Source organism: Vombatus ursinus, unplaced genomic scaffold (genome assembly GCF_900497805.2).
Source record: "Vombatus ursinus unplaced genomic scaffold, bare-nosed wombat genome assembly UNPS02014770.1, whole genome shotgun sequence".
Classification (NCBI taxonomy): domain Eukaryota; kingdom Metazoa; phylum Chordata; class Mammalia; order Diprotodontia; family Vombatidae; genus Vombatus; species Vombatus ursinus.
Genome location: NW_020954548.1, coordinates 31,985,919 through 32,008,714, shown reverse-complemented (window position 1 = coordinate 32,008,714; position 22,796 = coordinate 31,985,919). Strand labels below are relative to the sequence as shown.

The following is a 22,796-nucleotide window of genomic DNA, read 5'->3' as shown; positions in this document are numbered from 1 at the left end:
AAATGTAAATTAAACAACTCTGAGGTACCACCTCACATCTATCAGGTTGGCTAATATGACAAAAAAGGAAAATTATGAATGTTGGAGAAGATGTGGCAAAATTGGAACACTAATGCATTGCTGGAGTTGTGAACCATTCTGGAGAGCAATTTGGAACCATGCCCAAAGGGTTATAAAACTGTGCATATCCTTTGATCCAGCAATACCACTACTAGGTCTGTATTCCAAAGAGATCATAAAAAAGAGAAAAGGACTCACATGTACAAAAATATTTAAAGCAGTTCTTTTTGTTGTGGTAAAGAATTGGAAATTGAGGGGATGCCCATCAATTGGGGAATAGCTGAACAAGTTGTGGTACATGAATGTAACGAAATACTATTGTGTTATTAGAAATGATGAGCAGGCAGATTTCAGAAAGACCTGGAAAGACTTACATGAATTGATGCTGAGTGAAGTAAGCAGAACCAGGAGAACATTGTACACAGTAATAGCAACTTTGTGCAATGATCAACAATGATAGACTTAACTCTTTTCAGTAATACAATGATCCAAGACAATTCCAAAAGACTTAAAATGGAAAATGCTATCCACATTCAGAGAAAGAACTATGGAGTCTAAAGGCAGATTGAAGCATACTATTTTCACTTTTTTTTCTTTGTCATGGTTTTTCCCTTTTGTTCTGATTCTTCTTTCACAACATGACTAATGTGGAAATATAATTAATATGATTGTACATGTATAACCTAGATGAAATTGCTTGCTGTCTTGGGGAGGGGGGAGGGAAGGGAGGGAGAGAGAAAAATTTGGAACTCAATATCTTATAAAAGTGAATGTTGAAAACTGTCTTTATATGTAATTGGAAAAAAAATATAACACTATTAAGTGGAGAAAAATAGTAGAGTAAGAAAGAGAAAGAGGAAAGGGGGTCCTAGTAAGGGTCAATAGGGGCTCAGTAGGTGACATGGGGTCAAGGGGAGGGAGTGGCACATTCAGGAAGGATTGTCTTGCCCTGGGGACTATCCTGGGTTCTCCCCACTCCCTATATCCTGGGGGTAGGTGTGAGATGGTTGTTTAATTCGAATTATTCTAATCAATAGTGATTTAGAGCATTTTTTTCATACGACTATAGGTAGCTTTAATTTCTTCATTTGAAAACTGCTTACCTTTGACCATTTATTAATTGGGGAATGACTTGTATTCTTATAAATTTGACTCAGTTCTCTACTTACTCTCTTTCTTAAGTCTTTCTCTTCAAATCCCTGACATTTTAACAGGGAGACCTCCTAGTTGAATGAATACTAGTTTTGGCCAAAGGTATTACTGCCCACCTGCCTGCTGGGTGATATTTTGATTGTGCCTGTATATTAATATTGTTTGTGGTCTTCCTTCTAGTCCAGAGAGATGGACCAGATAAGGAGAAATAGGGAGATCAAAATTCAGTGACCTCCTATATGGCTGAAGTGGGAGGAAAAATTGAAAGGAAAGGAATTTCCAATCTCCCGAGGTAGTAGTGGGGAGAAAAGAGACAGCTCCTAGAACTAGTCCTTAAAAAGTGGAGCGGGTGGAAAGACTATGGCATAGGACTGAGAAGTGGAATAGACCTGAGAATATTGATCGTAGAATGTCAGAGATGGAAGAGATATTCGAGACCATCTAGAGCAGGAGTGGGGAACTGTAGCCTTGAGGCTACATATGGCCTTCTAGGTCTTTGGGTGCCTCCTTTTGACAGAGTCAAAGTTTCACAGAGCAAATCCTTTTATTAAGCGGATTTGTTCTGTGAAGTTTGGATTCAGTCAAAGGGCCGCACTTCAGGACCTAGAGGGCCACATGTGGCCTAGAGGTCACAGGTTCCCCAACCCTGAATTCTAGACCTTTTCATTCTATAGAGGGGGAAAAGGAGGCCCCAAAAAGGGAAATAATGTGCCCAAGGCCACACAGCTAAGTAAATGACAGTGCAGGGATTGAGGTCTCCAGCTTGCTACATTAGAGACTTTGGAGAGTTTCCTCTTGGGTGAGATCTAGGACTTTCTTGGTTGAGCTGAGCTATCTCATTCCCAGTAAGAGAGTTCTTTTACTCTGTATAGTCTGGTATATATTCTCACATGCATATTTTCTCTGATTTCTGTTTTGCTATCTAACTGGATAAATGAGTTTCTCTGCTAATTGCTATGTGTGTTCATTGTAGAACTAGTATTTGGTAGGAAAGAGGTCAAGACTTGGATGTAAAGCTTGGGGTCCTGCTTTCCCCTGATGATGAAATGGTAATCAAAAGTTAGCTTGAACCTGAAAATCATATCCCCTAGAGAAATAATATTTAAGGGAGCAGATAGATATTTTGCAGCCTGATACCCCTTCTCTCTGAGGAGAGCAGAGTGGAGGCCTCTGGCCCCAAATTCCTGATTTCCCTCCAACCAGGAATTAAAATCTTTCTCAGAGAAGAGCCGGAGGAGAAGAGGCTAGAAATGTGCATTCTGCCTCCCTTAAAGTCACACAATGACACACCCCCTCACTACACAGGGGCGGGGTCTTTGCCACAGATGCAAGAGATGTCATCATGAAATTTCCAGAACTTGGAAATTTATATTATATCAGGGGTGAAGGAGAGGGGAGAGTCAGGGGGACCCCAAGATTTCAGATCTAGGTGAATGAAAGGATGGCATGATCGGAACAAAAGAAATGGAGACACTTGGAGGAGGGATGACTTTTGGGGAAAACCCATGGGTTTGGGAGAAAAATAATAATGTTTTGTGTTCGAAACGTTGAGTTGCAGATTCCTAGGAGAGATATAGGTATAGTAACACAGCAGAAAATTCATGTTGGGGGGATTGAATTTCAGGAAAGAAATTAGAGTTGGATATATATATATATGTATTTGAAAGTCAACTGCATCAAAATAATAATTGAGCCAATAGAACCTATTGAGATTATCAAGGGAAAGGAGAGAGAGGCAAAGAAGAGAAAAAGGGCCAGTATAGAACTTGGAGAATGCTTATACCTGGTAGGTAGGAGCAAAATTGGGCATCTAGGTGGTGCAGTGGATAGAGTGCTGGGCCTGGAGTAAGGGAGACATCCTCCTGAGTTCAAATTTGGCCTCAGACACTTAACTAGCTCTATGACCCTTAAAAAGTCACTTAGCCCTGTTTGCCTCAGTTTCCTCATCTATAAAATGAACTGAAGAAGGAAATGGCAAACCACTTCAGTGTCTCTGCCAAGGAGACCTCAAATGGGGTCATGAAGGGTTAGACACAACTGAAATGACTGAACAACAAAGAAGCAAAATTATGGTCAGATGATAGGAGGAGGACCAAGAGAGATCAGCATCAAGGAAGATGAAAGAGAAGTGTCCATCAGGATAGGGTGGTTGGGGGGAGAGGCAGGGTGGTCTATGATGTCAAACGTTACAGGAGTCAGGGAGAATAAGGCCTTAGAAAAGATCAATTGGATTTAGCCAATAAGAGATCATTGGCATAACTCCTATTCATAGCCAGTTTTTCTTTTCTCCTGCACTATAGCCATCCTGAAGATGCTGAAGGAATGGGGAATGTGGAGTTGCATGACCTGAGGCATTTCAATGAAAAGGTTGCTAGTTATTCTATGTGGTGCTGCAGTAGGACTTTTGAAAGAAAGAATCTGCTTTGGAGAAACTCATCAAGCACTTTTGAAATGCCACTAGGGAAGGGAGCTTGCAGTGATTGCTGGATCCAGTTGATTGGGCGACCACAAGGCTAGGCAGCAGCACTGAATGCTGACTTTCACAGCCAATGGTAACCATCTTGATGACTCATCAAACTCCAGTTGTGCATGGCAATTGGTCGAGAATCAAGTGCTGTCCCTAAGGAGTTGGGGTAGATAATGGTCACCTAATATGCAGTAAGGGATGAGGTGATTCTGGTGAGCTGAGGGTTCTACTCCCATTTGACATCTGGGTCTAGAAACACTTGAGGAGTGATTCTTTTCCCCTCCCCACCCCCAACACCATCTGTGGGTACTCCTGCAGCAGCACCAGGAACAGAAGAGGAGGTGGAGATCAAATTTCAATCTTCATTAGATGGGTCATCTGTCACTTGGAAGTTTTAAATTTCACATTGTTAATTTTGTTTCTGATTTAATAAATGTACTTTTAAAATCCACATGTGAACGAGCAATCTTTATGGGACATACACAGTTAGGAAGGAGATGAAAATCCTGTAAGAATGAGGGCAAAATGAGCCAAGTGAATTGAATCATGCCAGGAATTATTGTTGGGAGTTTTCTTAATTCATTCTCTAAACATAGCCTGCATTTTATGAAGCTCTAACAAGGAGGCTAGAAGTGGTGTGGAAAACAGGCAGCCAACCCATCTGTGCATGTGCGGAGGGATTGAAAGGGGACTTAAATGTCCCATTGGCACTTGGCTAGAGACTCAGAGGCTCAGGGTTTAGGACACCATCTGGTGACTCACATAGAAATTGTCCCCAGAGTGACTAATCGCCCCACAAAACTGGAGTTTGATGAGTCAGCAAGATGGTCACTGTTGGCTCCTTAGCTAGGATGATACCTTGAGGACTATGACAGGGACAAGTGAAGGCTTTATTTTAAGGATGGGTAAAATAGGTGGCTTAGTGAATAGAGCGCTGGGGTCAAGAAGAACCGAATTCAAATCTGGCCTTAGACACTCACTAGCTGTGTGACCCTGCATAAGTCACTTAATCTCTGTTTGCCTTAATCTACTGGCAAAAAAAATAGCAAACCAGTCCAGTATCTTTGCCAAGAAAACCCTACAGACGTGGCATGCTATAGTTGATGGGGTCACAAACACATGACTGAATGCCTGAACAACAAAATATGCACATGTTTGCAGGTGTTGGAAAAGGAGCCAATGAATAAGGAAAGATGGAAGAATGAGGAGAACAGAGTGAATGATGGGGGAGGAAAACTCCAGAGAAAGAGGCTGGGTGAATCAACAGTACAAATGGAGGTGGGTTTTGTAAAGAAGGACTTTCTCATTATTAGCCTGGAACAAAGGAAGATAGAATGGAAATCATGAAGAAGGATTTTGAAGTATAGAGTAGAGGAAAAGGAGAGGTCCATCATGGATGGCTTCTATTTTTTTTTTTTTTTTCAGTTAGGTAGGAGGCAAGGTTCTCTGTTAAGGGGGAATGGGGAGGAGATGGTATAGGAAGATTAAGAAGAAAGGAAAAAGTTTAGAATAATCTCTACGAAAAATATGTTTGAGTGGGAATTACGGAATAATAATAAGACTTCCATTCAGTAATGAGGGTCCAGTTGAGACTGGGTGCTAGAAATTTGTAGCAAACATTATTAGCTGGGTTACAAGACTTTGGCAGGGACAAGTAGCCAAAAGATTCAAGCTAATGGTCCAGTTGGTTCGGCCACAGGGTCAAGATTTGAAAGGATGGAAGATCAGAGTAATGGTAACAGGGGACAGAGGGACTGGAGGTCGTTGTGAAGGAGAAGAATGAGGCAGAGGCAGTAACTGAAGGTTAGGAAGCTGTAATATATCGAAGAATATATTACAGAGAGAGAGTAGTTTCAGAGAACTGGATCAGGAAAATGGAACAGTTAACTGGTGACAGTCAGGTCAAGGGTATGACCATTCTTGTCAGGGCTGAGGGCTTGTGACTATGGAAAAAATAAAGGTCATGGGAATTTAGGAGACTGATTACCTGGGAAGTCAGGGACATTGGCACTGATGTTCATATCGAAGTTTCAAGGAAACAGGCATTGGCTAGGGATAGAGAGGAACACTGTAAGCCAGCCTCTAAACTAATTGAGAGTGGAGGTGAATTGACCTAGAGCCTAGTAGATGCCTGAGACAAGAAGGTTTCAAGGACAGTGGAGGGGAGGGAACAACCAGACCAAACAATTATATCTCTAATCCATTAAGGAAAAACCTTAATACAGCTAAAGAAGTTGTAAAGATTATGGGAATATACTAACCCTTTTTCCCTCTTTGGCTACATATTCCAAAATAATATTAGAATAATACTTTCATCTGAACACCTTTCTGGACTTGAGAGAATAAAGAAAACCTTATCATTATGTAATCAGACTTCTACGAAAACTGCCTTGCTAGAAATTCTCTTTCTTCCTTACCAAAGAACTAAGCATTTTCTGTGAGGAAGCTGAATAAAAGTTTAAGAAGGAACTCTAAATTCCTGGAAAATATATTAGGGTAGTAATCAGAATTAGAGCTAGAATATCTTAAGAACATTAAAATTATTACCTATTTCTCCTCTTGACTCAATTGAATGCTTTTAGAGAAATGATTCTCCAGGTCTCTAGAGGGCAAAGGTTAAGGAATTATTGTTCTGTTTGATGAATCAAAACCATCAACTGATTTTTCACCTTGAGTTCTTTAACTATGTTTCATCTTATTGTGGAATTTTTTCTTTGGTTGGGAATATTATAATTTGCAACTAAAAATGTCTTGTGTCAGAGAGATTTTTAAAGGCAAGATGGATTTCTGCCCTTTTTTGGATTTCTTTTTCTAAGCAGAGATATTTAGAATGAAAATAATTTAGTTAAAATTGTCCCTGGCAGGCGTGTGCCCCAAACTTGCAGTAATGAAGCTCTCTTTCACAAGATGAAGGAAGAGGCTGGATCTGAATCCCAAGATTCCTTCAACTTTCCATTCAGTTCATGTCACATTTGTAGGGATGCCCCAGCACTGTCTTGCATCCTCATTGCTCCTACTAGTGAACGATTTTGTTCTGCCATTGCTGATTTCTCTCTTGCAAGGTGTAAAAACCCCCATTACCACCCAACAGTGAGAACTTTGTTTTAGGATTGATGAATCTCACACATGAACACAGTGTGAAATTCCTTTGACAATGTTAACTCTTTGATAAGATGATGATTTTTGCTTTGTCCCAAGTTCGTAGATGGCACAGGGAGGAGAATTGTTTCTTGACTGGTTCATACACTTTCCTCTTGGACATGGGCTTTAAAGAGGACAAATAGAGAGAAGCTGGTCAGACATGTAGGTACTTGGTTTGCTGGAGGGAAGCCTGTGAAATCAGATGACCCTTTTAGGAAAGGAATCTCTAAACTTTTTTGATTGTGTGTTTTTGAGCAAACCCCCCATATGTGTATATTTACTTATTTATAAATCATATAAATGTGCTACCATACCAATAGTTATGTGCAGTATAAAACTTAAAAAGAGAGAAAAAAAAAAGAATAGCTAATGATCAGATATTTTGTCCTATAGTCAATAGGTGACCACTGGAGTTTATTGAGTAGGGAAGTAACATGATCAGGTCTAAACTTTAGGAAAATCACTTTGGCAACTGGATGGAGGATGGATGGTCTTGGGATCATCTTTGGGTATAGAGGGGTAAAATTTCCCAGCAGTACCTACTTAACTATTGCTGTGGGTGCCTGAGTAGCATTTAGGTAATAACTACCCTTTGGGGCCTACACTCATTCAGAAGGGAAATGGCATAGGGGGGAGCTTGGAAAATGGAGGGAGGGAGAATATCAGGGGAATATTGAGGAATAAGGGTGGGTAAGGCCATGTTGGAAACAAGGCCCATAACAAACTATGGTTGGGGAAGGCGGGATGCAACCAGTCTTCCTACTCTTCACCTGATTGATCACATACCCATTATGGTCAGGCCAGAGGTAGGATTGCCAGTCTCTTCAGTCAACCCAATGGATTTCCCCTTTTGTAATGAGACAGGCTACAGCCCTAGAGTAGCACTATAACTCTGGAGGAGTATATAGGCCCACCTAAAAAGGAAAGAGAGTTTTTATGTGCTTAAGTGAAAATCTTTTCTTATTTTTTTTCAGGTTAAATAAAGCCTACCTTAGATTTAATTTTATATTAAACTGAGTATTTGCATAGGAGCTGAGGGACCTTGGTTCTTTTGTTATAGAATCCTAAAAGTGAGCTAAGTTCTTATATTCCCTAGAAAAATACTGGGTAGAAATCAATAAGAACCAAACGATGTGATTTGTTAGAAGCCCTAAGATTGAATGTAGTCCATATAAACCCAGAATTACTTGGCCATGGGTTACATAAGTACCTACTACACATATGGTACTATCCTAGATACTGGAGTTGCAAAGACAGAAATGAAATGTCTCCAAGGAGTTGCTTACAATATAACTGGGAAGATGGAAGTATACATAGGTAAGTAAATAAGGTAATTTAAGGAAGGAGAGAGTACTCACAGCTGAGGATATTGAGGAAGGTTTCACTGAGGAGCTATTACTTGAGTTGAGCATTGAAGAAAATTAAGGATTTTAAGAACTAGAGATGAGGAAGGAGTGCATTCCAGGCTTGGGGGCCAGTCAACGTGAAGATATGGAGGTAGAAGATGAAATGTTGCATTTGGGTTGTGAGTGGAGAGAAGGTGGTAGCTTGAAGAGATACAGCAGAGGTAAAATTGACAAGATTCTGCAAATAACTAGGTGTGAGGTAGGGGGAGGGAAGTGTCAAGAATAATTCAGATTATGATGCAGGATAACTGAGGAGATAGACAGAAATAGGGACTTTGGAAGAAGGGTGAGTTTAGGGAGAAAAGAATTCCATTTAGGACATGTTGAGGTTGAAATACCAAGGGGACACCCAAATGTACAAGTCCAGCAGGGAATTTGTTATGTGGGACAAGAATTCAGGAGAGACAATAAAGACTGGACATTTAGTTTAGGAGTCATCAACATAGAAATAATTAATCCTTCGGAATGAGCAGATGAAATCACCAAAGGAAGGAGTGTTGAGAGAAAAGGAAGGAGAAGCCAAAGCAATGGGGATACTGATGTGTAGGGGGAGAAAATGAATGATGAATTAGCAAAGAAGATGGAAGGAGCAATCAGATAGGCAGGAAGAGCAGGGAACTCATTGAGATAGTAAATCCTGATCCAGTGGATAGCTCTATTTCTACTTTACAGCATCACCTTTGAAACAGCATCTTCTTTCAGTTTGTCCATCTGCAAAATGAACTCTTCGTATCAGCCGATTTATGGTGAAACTTCGACAAACAACATTTATTGTAACTCTATCCCTCAGTTCTCTTGGCAACGGTGATTTGATAGCTGGTATGTGTAATTGTGAATTCTTGAAAATGCTACCGAGTCAGGTCAAATGGGCAAAAACAAAGTACACAGAAATGCTGAAGAGAAATGATTACGTGGTGTTGGGGGAGATAGAGTGAGGCAGATGGATAATTTAATTTAACACCTCATCGTCTGCCTGCCTCTCACTTTCTGTGAGTATATGGAGAAGGAGAATGTGGTGGAATCAATTGGTCGGAGACCTACTAGTCCTCCTACATGTATATGTAGGCATATTGCCTGCCAGATTAGAATGGAAGCTTCTCCAGGGCAGGCACTGTTTTGCTTTTGTCATTTGGTCTCAGTGCTTAGCACGGTGCCTACTAATACCAGCTTCATAAGAGAAGCTTTTTGAATAATTATTTCAACCTTTCCCCCCTCCCCTTAATATTACTATACACACAATAAATACACAATAACTGCATTTATTGCTGCCCCCTCTCAATTATACAGATACAAGGGGTAGGGGAAAGGATAGGGAATGTCCCAAGTCTGCTAGGCCACTGTTCTAAAATTGGTATAAAGATTAAAGTCCCTGATCATGTTCAAATTCACCACTTATTAAATACATTTATATAGCACTTTACTGTTGCAAACCTTTACATACATTATTTCATTTGATTTACACAATAAAAATATAAGATAACACAACAAATATTTATTAATTAATACTATGTACAAAGCATTGGAAGAGACACAAAATTTAACTAGGATAACTCATTAGAATTTAAAGTCTGGGATTGGAGGGGATAGGAAGAGACAGATATGAACATGTGTCACTGTAATATATTATTGCATGATAAGTTCAGCAGAGAGGTAGAAACAAAGTGGAATGTGAAATCTGAAGGGAAGATAATTTCAATAGGGGGAGCAGGGAGAATAATCCAGTTTGGCTTGGTGGAAGTATAGAGTATGTAAGTGAGGGAGTTGATTTAATCTCAGGATGTTGTCAAAGATCGCAAAAATTGACCATGCCCCTGGGGCCTTTTAATAGCTCAGCCTTGGAGATGGCAGTTTTGGAAGTCAAGAGTGGGAGACACTGGCTCCTGAATGGGAATTACTCTTGGAATGGAAGAAGATGGGATTTCTCTCTCTGTTCTCCCCCATCCACCCCACAAGCCTTGGGACCTTCAAGTCTAGTAACAGAACTACCCATCCAAAGGGTGACATCTTATTCAGCAGCCGGAGAGTGAGTTTAAGAGAGTTAGTTGCACAGTTTGTTGAGTGGAGGCAAACTCTTCATACAGAGAGGCAGTCACTTAATCCTGGGAGCAGCTTCAAGGGGTAGAACCTCTGACAGTCAAAAAGAAAATTGGCTAAGGACTCAGGAGAGAGCTAGTCCTGGTAACTGAGGAGAGAGAGAGAGAGACAGGGAGAGAGACCGATAGAGAGACAGAGAAAACTAACTAGTCCTCAGCTGACCCCTGTTGACCTGTCAAAAGAAGCAGACTCTGAAAGCCCAGCTGAGACACCCGCTCATTAAAGACACACCCAATAGGAAGCTTTGTAAGGATTCTACTAGAAGAGAAAGGTGATTGAGAATCAATAGTTCTGGAGTTATAAGTTGCCTTGGCCACATGGGTTTCCTAAATGTGTGTCACGTTATAATCCCACACTGTTTGTGACCACTCTTCCCTCAGATACTGTTTATGTTACTGGGGGAATGTGCTTCAGGTTATGGGAGGACTGTTTTGTAGCTATTGTCTTTACTATGCCACCTCAGGAAATGCCTTTTCTAAGAGTTAATTATACCTACTCCCTGACTGTTAAGGGGAAGCACATTGGTGGGGGCTTGAGAGTTATAGTTTTAAGTAGTATTACCCCACAGGGGCTAGAACCTATGAGAATAGAAACCATGCTTTGGAAACCCAACTTCTAAGTGAGAATGGAAGTATGGGTGAGGGAGTAGCCCAGAGAGGGTGCTATGGATATATGGAGAATATATGCTTGAAATATAAGAGTACTACATAGTAACAGGAGATAAAGCTGGAAAAGAAAAGGCAGATTAGGGAGGGTCTTGAATTCTAGGTGGTGAATTCTAGCAGAAAGGGGGGAAAATAGGACTTTGTTAAGAGAAATATGAGATCAAGCAGAATAGGTTTTCTAGGTGTGGGCAGCTGGGTGGGGATGGGGAGTGGAGCCGAGGTTGATCAAGGACTGGCCTCACACGCCTAGACAGATTACCCAGGCTGACCAGGGATTCCAGGAAAAAAATATTTCAGAAGCTAAAGCAACAGGCCTCTGTCATTTCTTCCCCTACAGCACTGTTTCATTTCTGCAGGAATACAAAGGAACAAAAATTCCAGAGGAAACAAATAGCTAAGACATCAGTAAGAGATGCAACCTGTATGGTTGCACAGATTTCAAAAGTTCCCTATTTCCTTTGTTTGTCTTTGAAAGAGACTTCTGATCAGTTTTAATGTATAGTGGACCCAAGAGCCTCTGCATTGAGATTTTGAGGACTGGATGCTTGTGTTAGTGGGATCATGACCTCTTGCCTTTATCTATCATGCCTTGGACTGGTGGCCAGAGTACTGAGACGAGGCTAAAGGAATGGTAGTGGTAGAAGCTTAAATCTCTGCCATGGAAGTGGCAGATTGGGGAGCATAAGCAGAAGACCAGATCCAAGAGGTGATTCAGAATGCCAAAGATTGTCAATTATTATGGAATCTGAAGGAGTGTGAGCAAGGGGCAGGAGATCGGACATCTCTTCCCCCATGCAGCCCTTTCTTTCCTGTTTAAACTCTAAAATCCAAAGCTGGAACTCTGGATAAAAATCCCTTTTTCTTCATTCCTTCTCTATAAATTGGGTGCTTTGGGGACTTTTCTAGGAGCCTAAGAAAGGAAAACTCAGTTAGGAAGAAGAAGAGTTGTGGGGGGGTGGTTGGATGGAGGCTCCCAAAATGGGGAGCACTTAATTTTCTTTGCATTTTTTGTCTAGTAAGCCATGTGACCAAAGTGCATTGAGTTACTGTGTCCTATGAGTTTGTGGGTTGTTAATTGAGAAAGTCCAGATGTAGGATAGGAATTAGAGCCATATTTCTACATTTTTAATACCTTTGAACAACATTACAACATTCTTTAGTCTAACCTCAGAACCAAGTTGATGCCATATGAAATCAAAAATCATACATCGTAAGATCATAGTAGTTTCATGGTGGTGGTGGCAGTCATCTGAGCATTTGAGGTTGAGAACCCTCTGGTGGCCTGTGGAGATACTGCAATGTTTTTAGGACTGTTATTCTACTGGTACTCCAGGGCAGCTCTTACCAGGACCCCTTGGTTTGAATATACAATCACTTACTGGACAACTCACATATGGCATTCCCTGCTTGGGTAATTAATTAATAAAGTGGCACTCTGCCTTCCTTGAAGGTGGCACACCAGCCAATGTGAGCTATTTACGCTAATGCAGTGTCCTAAATGAGAGACAGCCAAGTCCAACTACCAGGCAACATGCCATGAAAGGACACTTTTCATGGTGCCAGACTCTCTATCCCCCTCTCAGGCATCTGGGAGCAGAGAGAAGAGTTGGAATCTATGGGCAAATTAGACACTGGAGAGAGACACTTGCTTGAGACCACTCAGGGAAGGAAGCAAAGATGGCATGCCCGTAGGGTGAGTTCCTGGGGTGCCAGGCATGGGAGCAGACATGGATGAAGGTGAAACAATTCCTTTCACTTTATCTCTAAGTCATTCACTACAAACATTGTAATGCTTCCTCAAAAACAAAGAAGTGTCCTCTTGGGGGAAAAAACTTTGGCATCTGGCAGGGCTCTGATTTGAAGTGTGGGACCCATAACATTTATGGGGAGTGCATGCCTTCTCTTGTCACCAGTGATATAGGGGCCCATCACGCCATGCCTAGACTCAAATCCTGGAAGTGCTGCCAGTAAGTGCTGGACATCCTGTGGTCCAGAGTCCCCATGACTCCAAAATCAAATTACCTCTGCCCCACAGAGTCTTGTATCACCAACACAAACCCTATTTCATCACCAAGAGGCCCAGCATGTTCTAAATGTAGAAAAGGAACACATGCTTTATCTGATCTGTTTAAATAAATTCTCAATTGGGAAAAGAAAATGGATCAGAGTGGGGCAAGAGTGGAGGCAGAAATACTGGTTGGGAGGCTATTGCAGTACTCTAGGTGGGTGGTAATGAGTGTGCTCTACTTGGGTGGTGGTGGTGGTAGGTGTAGAGAAGAGGGGACAGATTGAAGACATGTTACACAGCTGAAATGGACAGGTAGAATCCCATGGGTAGAGGCAGCTGAAGTGATAGGGAGCCTTCTGTTTGTCACACGGCCACACATCCCTGATGGGAGATGACCCAATTGTCTGTACGTGAATATGGGATGACGTGGCTTTGCTTATGTTCCTGGCTATGGCAGGTAGCCATTGTGGATAACCAGAGGAGGCCTCTCTATCTTCCCCAGGAGGGTGGCCAGCTCTTGATTTTGAAAACCCTGGGAACCTGCCCAGTGGGGGCTATAGGGAAGCATCTGTCTCTGACATGAAGTAGGAGGCTACCAAGCAGAGAGTTAGAAAGGGGGGAAAATAGAACTTTGTTAAGAGAAATATGAGATCAAGCAGAATAGGCTTCCTAGGTGTGGGCAGCTGGGTGGGGATGGGGAGTGGAGCCGAGGTTGATCAAGGACTGGCCTCACACGTCTAGACAGATTACCCAGGCTGACCAGGGATTCCAGGAAAAAATTGTTTCAGAAGCTAAAGCAAACAGGCCTCTGAGCCTACATGGGTTTCCATGATTGCTTTCCTTGTAAATAGTTTGTAGCTCACAGATTCACAGAATATCTGAGTTGGAAGGCATTTTAGAGATCTTCTGGTCCAACCTCTTCATTTCAGAGATTTGATATTTGGGTTATTACCAGTGATTAGAAGTCAGGGGTGTGCTAATAAGTATTTAATAACCAGCTCTATTGAAAAATAACAACACCAACAACATGTACCACACAGTACACTTTCGAGTTTAATCTGCGTTAATAATATTTTCTGTCTCACTTTTTCTTAATCAAGCCCTAATTTGTAGCATTTGCCCATTTCCAAAGTGTAAAAATTCACACTGAAAATTTAATAATTGACTTTCCAACTAGCTGGTTTGAGCTGGCTTCAGCACACACCTGTATGGGCAGTCAGTAGACCTAGAAGGGTGATAACAGGCATAGGGAAACAGGGCCTACTCCAAGCTGGGACTGGAAAAGGGAAAACCAGAATGTAATAAAACCTGGTTAAATAAAAGATTTCATGTTAAATGCAAGTAGACAAGGGGTTCACTAAACCTGCTGGGTTCATATTAACTTAGAAAACCACATATGAACGTTACCTACTAGGAGAGGGGCAGGAGTGAGTGGAAGCTGAGACCCTTGAGGTCCTGTCTTATAGAACTTCTCCCAGTCTTGATTGGGAGAAGTGTGGAGTGTGGGGCAGTAAAGGTTTTAATGAAGAATGTAGAAAGTAGGTAGTTATTGGGTACCATCCTTGGAGATCCGTGGAAGCAGCCTTGGAGCCTGATGTCTAGACAGGCATGGTATCCAATCCAAAATCTCCCAGGAGAAGTTAAAGCCACTGGGAGGTGAGAGTGAAGGTGAGAAGCTGTGAAGGAGAGAAAAATGAAAGACCTAGAAGTCTGAACTCTCACTTGGTCCAGCTCTTTGGGAACATTGGTCTGTTCTGCCCCTCTCTAGGTCCACCTCTACCCTGGGAGTCTTCTGAGGTTTTCATCTCTTCTCTCCTTTCCCCAGTCTCTAGTCATGTAGGGCCACAGGAAAGAATTTCTCATGCTACAGCTCAGCTGGTGACAAGTCTAATTTTAGGACTAACCTTCCATCTCCTTCTCTCATCTACTATAGTAAAGGGTCAAATGGGACTCCTGTGAGCTCTTTGACTGCAAACAGGAGTTAACTCCAGTTCTTTGCCTCAGGACCCAATTCTGGCAGGAAGAAACACTCCTTCCCTTCCCTCTAGGAGACTGATGGTCATCTGAGGTCCCCAGAAAAACCCCTGCCCCTAAGAGGGAAGGGACAAAGATTTATGTTCTCCTTATTGGGGGTTGTTGTAAAAGGTAGAGCTAGGAAAGACGTTTGTGATCCTGAGTAAGTCACTTAACTTCTCGTTGCCTTGGTTTTCTGCAAGATAAAGGGCCTTCCAATGGCCCTTTCAATTCTCAATCTATGATTCTTAGGGTCCTCTGAGATGTTGGGGATTATGTACTCTGTCCTCCTTTCACACATGAAAAAAAATGATTTGTCCAAAGTGACACAGTCCTTTGACAGAGTCTGAACTTGAACCCAGCTCCACTCCCGGAGTTTGGAGAGCCTCAATCAATCAACTCCTAAGGAGAGAATCTATTGTCTCCCTATTACTGTGCCATGGACTGTGGGAGAGTGAAGAAAAGGTTTAGATTTGGTCTCTGATCTCAGGGAATTTCCAAGCTGGCTGGAGAGCGATGGATTGCATAATTGGGAAAAATTAGTACCCATATGTTAGATGAGGTTCACGAAATTGGAGACCATTACAGAATAGTGTATATATAATTAAAAGGTAACCAATGTGGACTATGGGGTTTAGAACTGGAGAGACTCTTAGAGGTTGTCTAGTAGTTTTTTTTCCTTTTGTAGGTGAGGAAACTGAGTCCAAAAGAGGGGAAGTGACTTGCTCAAGGTCAAGTAGGGAGACATTTTGGTACAGTGGAAAAAAAACCACTGGCTGTGGGAGGCAGAGGACCTGGGTTCAAATTCTGCCATTCATACTTACTACCTGTGTGGCTTTGGGCAAAAAATGTAACCTCTCTGGGTCTCAGTTTCCTCATCTTCAAAATAAGGGGGTTGAGTTCCATGGCTTCTGAGGTTCTTTCCACTTTCACATTCATGGTCTCCTCTGATCTCCCCCAAGTAGCAGAGCCTGGGATTCATATTTAGGTCTTTTGACTCCATAGCCAGTGTTCTTTCCCCTCCACCATGCTCTGAGAGAGATTAAATGCTACCTGGGGAGGTCAGGGGAAGGAGAGTTCACTGTGGGCTCTGGGGGTCAGGTCAGACTTGATGGGAAAAAGTGTTAAATTTAAGTAAGAGGAATTGAGTTCAAATCCTGCCTCTGACAATACTGGCTGGGTAAATTTGGGCAGCTCATCTAAGGTCTTTTGGCCTCCGTTTCTTCAGAGATTGGAATAAATAACCTCTAAGGTGCCTTCAAGCTCTAGCCACATCTGATATGTTCCATTCCCTTGGTCGTGTCATTCCTCTTCCCCCTCCTCATTTTATTTTATTTTTACTAGACCTGAGATGAAGTTCCTTCACCGATGTAGACCAGCACCTTTTCTACAACTTACAGTCTTGGAGAACTGTCATTGACATTGAGGTTAAGTGACTTACCCAGGGCCACCCAGACAATATGTGTCAGAGTCAGGACATGGACCCAAGTCTTCTTGATTTTAAGACCAGTTCTCTATTCACTAAGCAAGGAAGCCCCTCTTCTTGCTTTCTTACCAGGAAAATATGTACAGGTTTCCAACAATATACAGCTATACCCACCAATAATAGCAATAATTTACATTGCCACATCACTTTACAATTACAAAACACCCAACATTCATCTCTCATTTGATCCTTACAACAAACCATTAAATGCCTACTGTGTGCAGAATTCTGTGCCAAGGAAGGAGATACAAAGTTGAGATAAGCTCTTGATTTCATGGAGCTCAAAGTCAAGGAGAGGGGAAAGACGCTAACACAGATCACTACATTACATAATCTTGCAGGGCAATTGCATCAGAGAGTTATGGGTAAATGGTACATGAAATCTGATGGGAGTAGAGTGGGTGGGTGGAGGGAACTCATTACCAGCTGAGAGATCAAGGAAGACTTCCTGGAGCAGGAAGCATTTAAATGGGCCTTTAAAGAAAGACTGGGAGGGAGGGAGTTGCTGGCAAAGGGAAAAGTGTGAGCAAGGTCACTGAAGCATGTGAGCTCTGTGTGCTTTGGGGTGGGGCAAAGAGACTGGAGAAGTCAGGGAAAGGCACGCTGGACAGAGGGCAGTCTCATTTTGGCCAGAGAGCAGAATGCTTGGAGGGCCATCATAGAGGAATAAGGCTGGAAAAGTAATGTTCCCATGAGGCAGGTAACGCAAGATTATTGGCTCCATTTTATAGATGAGGACACTGAGACTCTTGGGAATTAAATGCTTTATTCAAGGTTACACAGTCAATGGCAAATCTGTGATGGCAAGCCAAGTTTCCTCACTTTAAGTAGAGTGCTTTTTCCATGCTGCTTTGTGAAAGTGGGCATTTCTTCATACCCCTATATCAAAAGCATATCCATGACCCTCTCCCCATTCTAGCCTAGACCCTGGATTTGGACCAAAAGAGGCAGCATAGTATAATGCAAAGAGTCTTGCACTTGGACTGAGTTAATTCTGCTAGTAACTAGTTATGTGACGTTGGACAAGTCATTTACCCTCTCTGGGCCTCAGTTTCCCCATATGTAAAATAAGAGGGTTAGCTTAGATGACCTCTAAACCTTCTATCTCTAAACCCCTAGCATTTGGCTCAGGATAGGGCTGGCACACACTTAGAAGTTGATTGTGGATCCTCAGCTGCCACAGCAGCTGAGATTGGCAGGATAGATAGGTGGGTCAGTCTGAACAATGCAGGAAATAATGATACAGGCTGGTCTGGGCTGGTGCTGCTAAGGAGAACATTCCAACAGCCTTGGGCAGATAGGTTTGGCCACCCGCCCTCCCCCTAGGCTGACAGGTGCTCCTAAGAAGGCTAGCCTTTATATTTTTAGTCTTGGCACCTGGCACCTGCCCATTCACTCCATCTCTGCCTGCCTTCTCCTCAACCTTCTGGTCTTTAACCCTAACCAGGAAGGGGGCAGCTCTTGGGCTAGGAGAGGTGACGTGAGAGGACAGGCATCTTCTCAAGGAAAGGATAATCATTCTCTAAGGGAATGAGGAGAAGGGGTCGGAGGCAGCAGGTGTATGTGGAGGGTGCCCATAAAGGGAAGATCCTGGGACCTTAGGACCAAAGGAGGTTGTGACTGATGGTGCTTGGAAGTAAGGAGAATGGACCCTCCTAATGGGGAGGCCTGCAGATTACTCACTGCAGGAGACTTCTTCAACTAGACCTGATGTCTGTAAAGATGGCTAAAGGTCCTGAGGGACCTTTGGAATAACTGTGTCATGGCAAGAAAAGGCCTTAAAGGGCCTCGTCTAACCCTCCCATTTTACTGTAGCTGAGGGAAGGTCAAATACTGAGTAGGGCTAGTACAAGATTCCAGCATTCCAGATTCCTTTGAAGTCCATTACTCTTTCCCCCTTTATCACATTACCTCTCATTAACCCTGTGGTTATTATACCAGTGTGGGAGAAGACAGAGGAGGGAGACCAGTTGGCTGAGAGCAGGGAGAGGGTAAAGAGAGTTGAAGGAAAATCCAGGAGGCCCCTTGGGTTTTAAGGAGGAAGAGAATGGAGCTGGGAAACAGATAATCACAACCTTCTATCCTTCTGTCTCTCCTATTCCCACACTTCTACTGAACCTGTTTTTGGCCACCATCTTAACCCCCCAGTTGTTGGACCTCTCTCTGTTTTCTCTTCTATCAACCTTCTATCATCACTTAACCTCCTACCCTTCCTGGAACCAAAGGCCAGACATTTCAGTGGTGTTCTCAGTGGTGCCCTAGAATCAATCCCTTACTCTCTTGTCCCATTCTACTTTGCTTTTAAGCTAGGGTGACCTGTTTCTCCTTGCTCCCCTTCATTGAGTCTTTTCTTCTCATGAATGCCCCTCCAGGGAGGGTGTTGCCAAGACTGTCCTTGATGTTCTTTCTTTTCTCTTCCCTTGGTGACCCTCTCTCCTTCCATAGCTTCTACTCTTAGCCTATCAAGGTTGCCTTCAATTATCTCCCACTTTGTGGTTCTTAACTCTAGAACCAAATATTCAACTCCCTGTTAGACACTTTCACCTGAATGTTTCGCCAAATGACAGACTTAACATGTCCTCAAGAAAAATCTTCATTTTCCCTCTCAAAATTCTTGTCTTCTCCATTTCTGCTAATGGCACCACCATCATCTTATTCACTTAAGGCTAGAAAATTTTCTGTTGTTCAGTTGTTTTTCAGCCAAACCTGACTCTTTGTGACCCCATTTGTTTTGTTTTGTTTTGTTTTTTTCTTTTTGGCAAAGATAATTGGAGTGGTTTGTCATTTCCTTCTCCAGCTCATTTTACAGGAAAGGAAATTGAGGCAAAAGAGTTAAGTGACTTGCCTAGGGTCACACGGCTAGTAAGTGTATAAGGCTGATTTGAACTCATGAAGATGAATCTTCCTGACTCCAGGCACAGCACTCCATGGTACCACCTAACTGCCCATAGAAAACTTAGAGCAACTTTGACTTCAATTGTCAAGTCTGGCCAATTCTTTTATAATTTTACCTTATCTCTACTCCTACTGCCATTGGCTTAACTCAGGCTTTCCTCTCCTCATAGTTAGATGATTGTAATAGTCTCCAAAGATGTTTCCCCACTCCAATTTATCCTGCTTAGTGCCCCATATACCCTAAAAATACCCATATCCCTGCATGTTAATGTATATTAACCCATACCTAAGCCCTATGCAAAACACACTCTAGATGCCATACAAGTATACAGACACATACTTGTCTGTATGTACAGACATACAGGACACCCACTACTTTCTACACATGTATGTGATACAACCTTACAGACACCCCTTCTATGCAGACCCCACCTTATATACCTTCTACATATATACACATATAACACCTTTTGTACTATATTTGGTACCCATTGGCACACGCACGTATCCAATACACTGCCTAACACACACAAAAGATGGACAAGAGCACAGCCTTCAGTCCCCCCAGAAGACTGGGGCAAGATCCACATCTTAAACTCCTCCCTTAGGGAGCCCATGTATCCCAGGTTTCCCTTGATCCATGTCCAGAACTATCCTCTGTGCCCAGCTGCCTCTCCTGGCTAGGCTGGACTGTGTGGCTGGAGGGAGGTTTCCTGGATTTCATGTGTACTTGATGGGTTTTGTGTGTATGGGGTGTCCCCAATCCCAGAATCTCCCAGGACCTTTCCCTGAACCTGCTTGTCCCAGATTGGGTGCTGATGCACTGAGCCCACTTAATGACTTGGGACTACCATCAAGGGTCCCTAAAATGGTTGTTTCTTTCCACTTTCTCTTCTGACTTCTCCCCTCCTCTGCCTGTTGCCTACAGGGCAGAGAGCCAGGGAGAATTCAGGCACTGAAAACTGGTCCCATGTGTTTGTGTGGGTGTGTGTATTGCTCACGTGCAAGTCTGGGCATTCATGGATGTGGGGGTCTTTGTGTTTGTGTGAGCATACTTGTGAGGAGGGGGGACAGGCGGGTCAAAGAGGTTAGAGACAGTAGATATGCTCAGCTGATCTCAGGCCTCAGAGGTTTCAGGGAAACATGAGACCTCCTTTACAATTTTCCCAACCCAAAAGCAAGTGCATTAACCACCAGTATAACCCACTCTGACCACAGACCTCCAAGAAATGGACTGAATGTTGGCAGCTGGAGACAGGGGTCACCTCTGCTCCAAGCGCCACCCACACACTATGGCCTAGAGCCTGAATCAGCACCCAGAGAGGGAGAGCTCTAAGGGCCTGGGAAGGGCCCAGACAGCTCCACCCAAAGTAGACAGGAGAAAGCCTGAAGCAATATGGCATAGGAGAAAGAGCCTGGGACCAAGAGCCAGACCTAGTTCTAGTATTGACTTTGCTACTAGTTTGTCCTGTACCCTCACTATGAGCCTCAGTTTCCCCTTATGTAAAATATGGGGATTAATATAGGTGATCTCTAAGGGTCCCTGATAGTCTTGACATTCTAGGATTCTATTCTATGCCAAAGAGGACGAGGGCACCCCATCTATTCTTGTAGGTGGGAGTAGAGGTGGTGGGGTGATGATTCTGAGCCAAAGCATGTGGCTGGAGGAATGGGGCTGCCCCAGCTGCCATTATGTGGGGTTGTAAGCAGATGATTCACCTTCCTCCCCCCTCCAATTAGGCAGACACACACCTCAGGCATCCCTCTGCCATCCTTTCCTTCCAACTTCCCCCACCTCCCCCTCTCTAAAATACCAGGGATTCCAGGAATCCAGGGTATGTGTAGGGAGGGTAAAACCACCAGAACTGGGCAGAACTGCATTCTGCTTCTTAGCCAGGGAGATGTGCCCAAAGGGACCCTGAGTCCTGGCTGGAGCACAAGGGTCAGGGGCACCCGGCTGAGAAGGGCATAAGAGGACACAGTAACCATATACAGTGACAACACGCATACTCCCAGAGTCACCTAGTATAGATCCATACGGCAAAACCATGCATCCCACTCCTGGCCCCGTGATTCCCTTCTCTATCTGTCACCCTCTTCCAATCCTTGCTCATATGACACCCATCCTGATCCTTCCCCCATGAGGGCCATGCTATTCTTTCCCCTTATGACTCCCACCCTCTCTCTGCCCTAGTGACCCTGTGACCCCAAACTGAGCTCAGCACCAGTTAGGACTTTACTGCCAAGGGAGCCCCAGGCATCATCTCCATGGGATGCCCACAGTGGCACTGACCTCTGAAGTGGAAGGGTCTCCAGGGGTTCCTCTTCCTTGTGAAGGCAGATAAAGCAGAAGGCTTGGACGTCCTCGGCCCCACAGCCTGTTGGCCAGGGAGGGGGCAGGTCCAGGATGGGGCAGGTGGAGCAGGTAGCAGAAGTAGAAGCTTCCTCATCGTTGTTATCCACAGCCTCCACAGGGCCCCCGGAGCCGGTGCTGGCCAGAGTCAGCAGTCCATCTTCCTCCTGACCACAGGGCCTCCAGCCCCCATCCTGTACCTTCTCCCCCAGGTTGCCCGTCTCCCTGGTGTGTGGAAGAGCCTGGGGCTCCCCCTGGCCACTCACGATGCCCTCCCCCAGGGGCCCAGCTGCCAGACTCGGATCTAGGATGTCCCTGGGCTGGGGCCCTGCCTTCTCGGCGACCCCAAGTTAAGAAGCAGGAGATGGTAGAATCCAGCTGTCCTCCCAGCAGGTCCCCTGACCCAAGCTCAGGGTCTGCAGTCCTCTGAGGTTCTATTTTTGCCCTGAGCAGGGCCACACACACACCTTGTGCCCCCTGACCTCAGCAGCTGAAAATCAAGCCCGGTCCCTAGTCTTTCCAGAGGGTCAGGGATGGGAGGGCAAGCTCGGGGATTCCCACGGGGGGCCAACTAGCAGGAGTGGCACCTGGGAAAGTTTGCTCTTTCCTGCTGGCTGCAGCTCAGGGGAGCCAGAGGAGTGACTGATATCTGGGAGCTAGCTGATCAACCCTATACCCCAGCTACCCCACCCCTAGTGTGGCAGAGGAGTCCTTGGCTACTCTGAGGTAATCTCTGGTGCTTCCTCGTGGAGGAAAGTTCTGGCCCCCCCCCCCGAGCCCTGCTTCCCCCTTGTCAGTCTGGCTGGGCTCTGATGAGACCAGACCAGCGGCTCCTCACTCTCACTCTCTCTGACTCTGACAGATCAGCGACTGACTGTGTGTGTATTAATAGCTCGAGATTCACGCTGAGAGGCAAGGAGGTTAACTCCTTCTTCACCAGAGCCCTGGAGATGCTGTACTATGTTTCTGCCCATCTGCATTGAGAACCGGGACAAATGGGGGGAAGCCTGCAGAGCTGGCTTGGGGCCCAGGACGAGTCAACCAACCTGCCCCTTC

At 44.0% G+C, this 22,796-nt stretch overlaps 1 protein-coding gene across 1 annotated transcript in view; it reads right to left on the bottom strand.

Moving 5' to 3' along the window:
* Positions 1–21,973, bottom strand: part of SBK1 (SH3 domain binding kinase 1) — a 117,547-nt gene extending 95,574 nt beyond the window's left edge. The window contains exon 1 of the mRNA XM_027863125.1: positions 21,681–21,973. The gene's annotated coding sequence lies outside the window, so the exon portion shown is untranslated. The remainder of the gene's footprint in view (positions 1–21,680) is intronic.
* Positions 21,974–22,796: the final 823 nt, after the last annotated feature.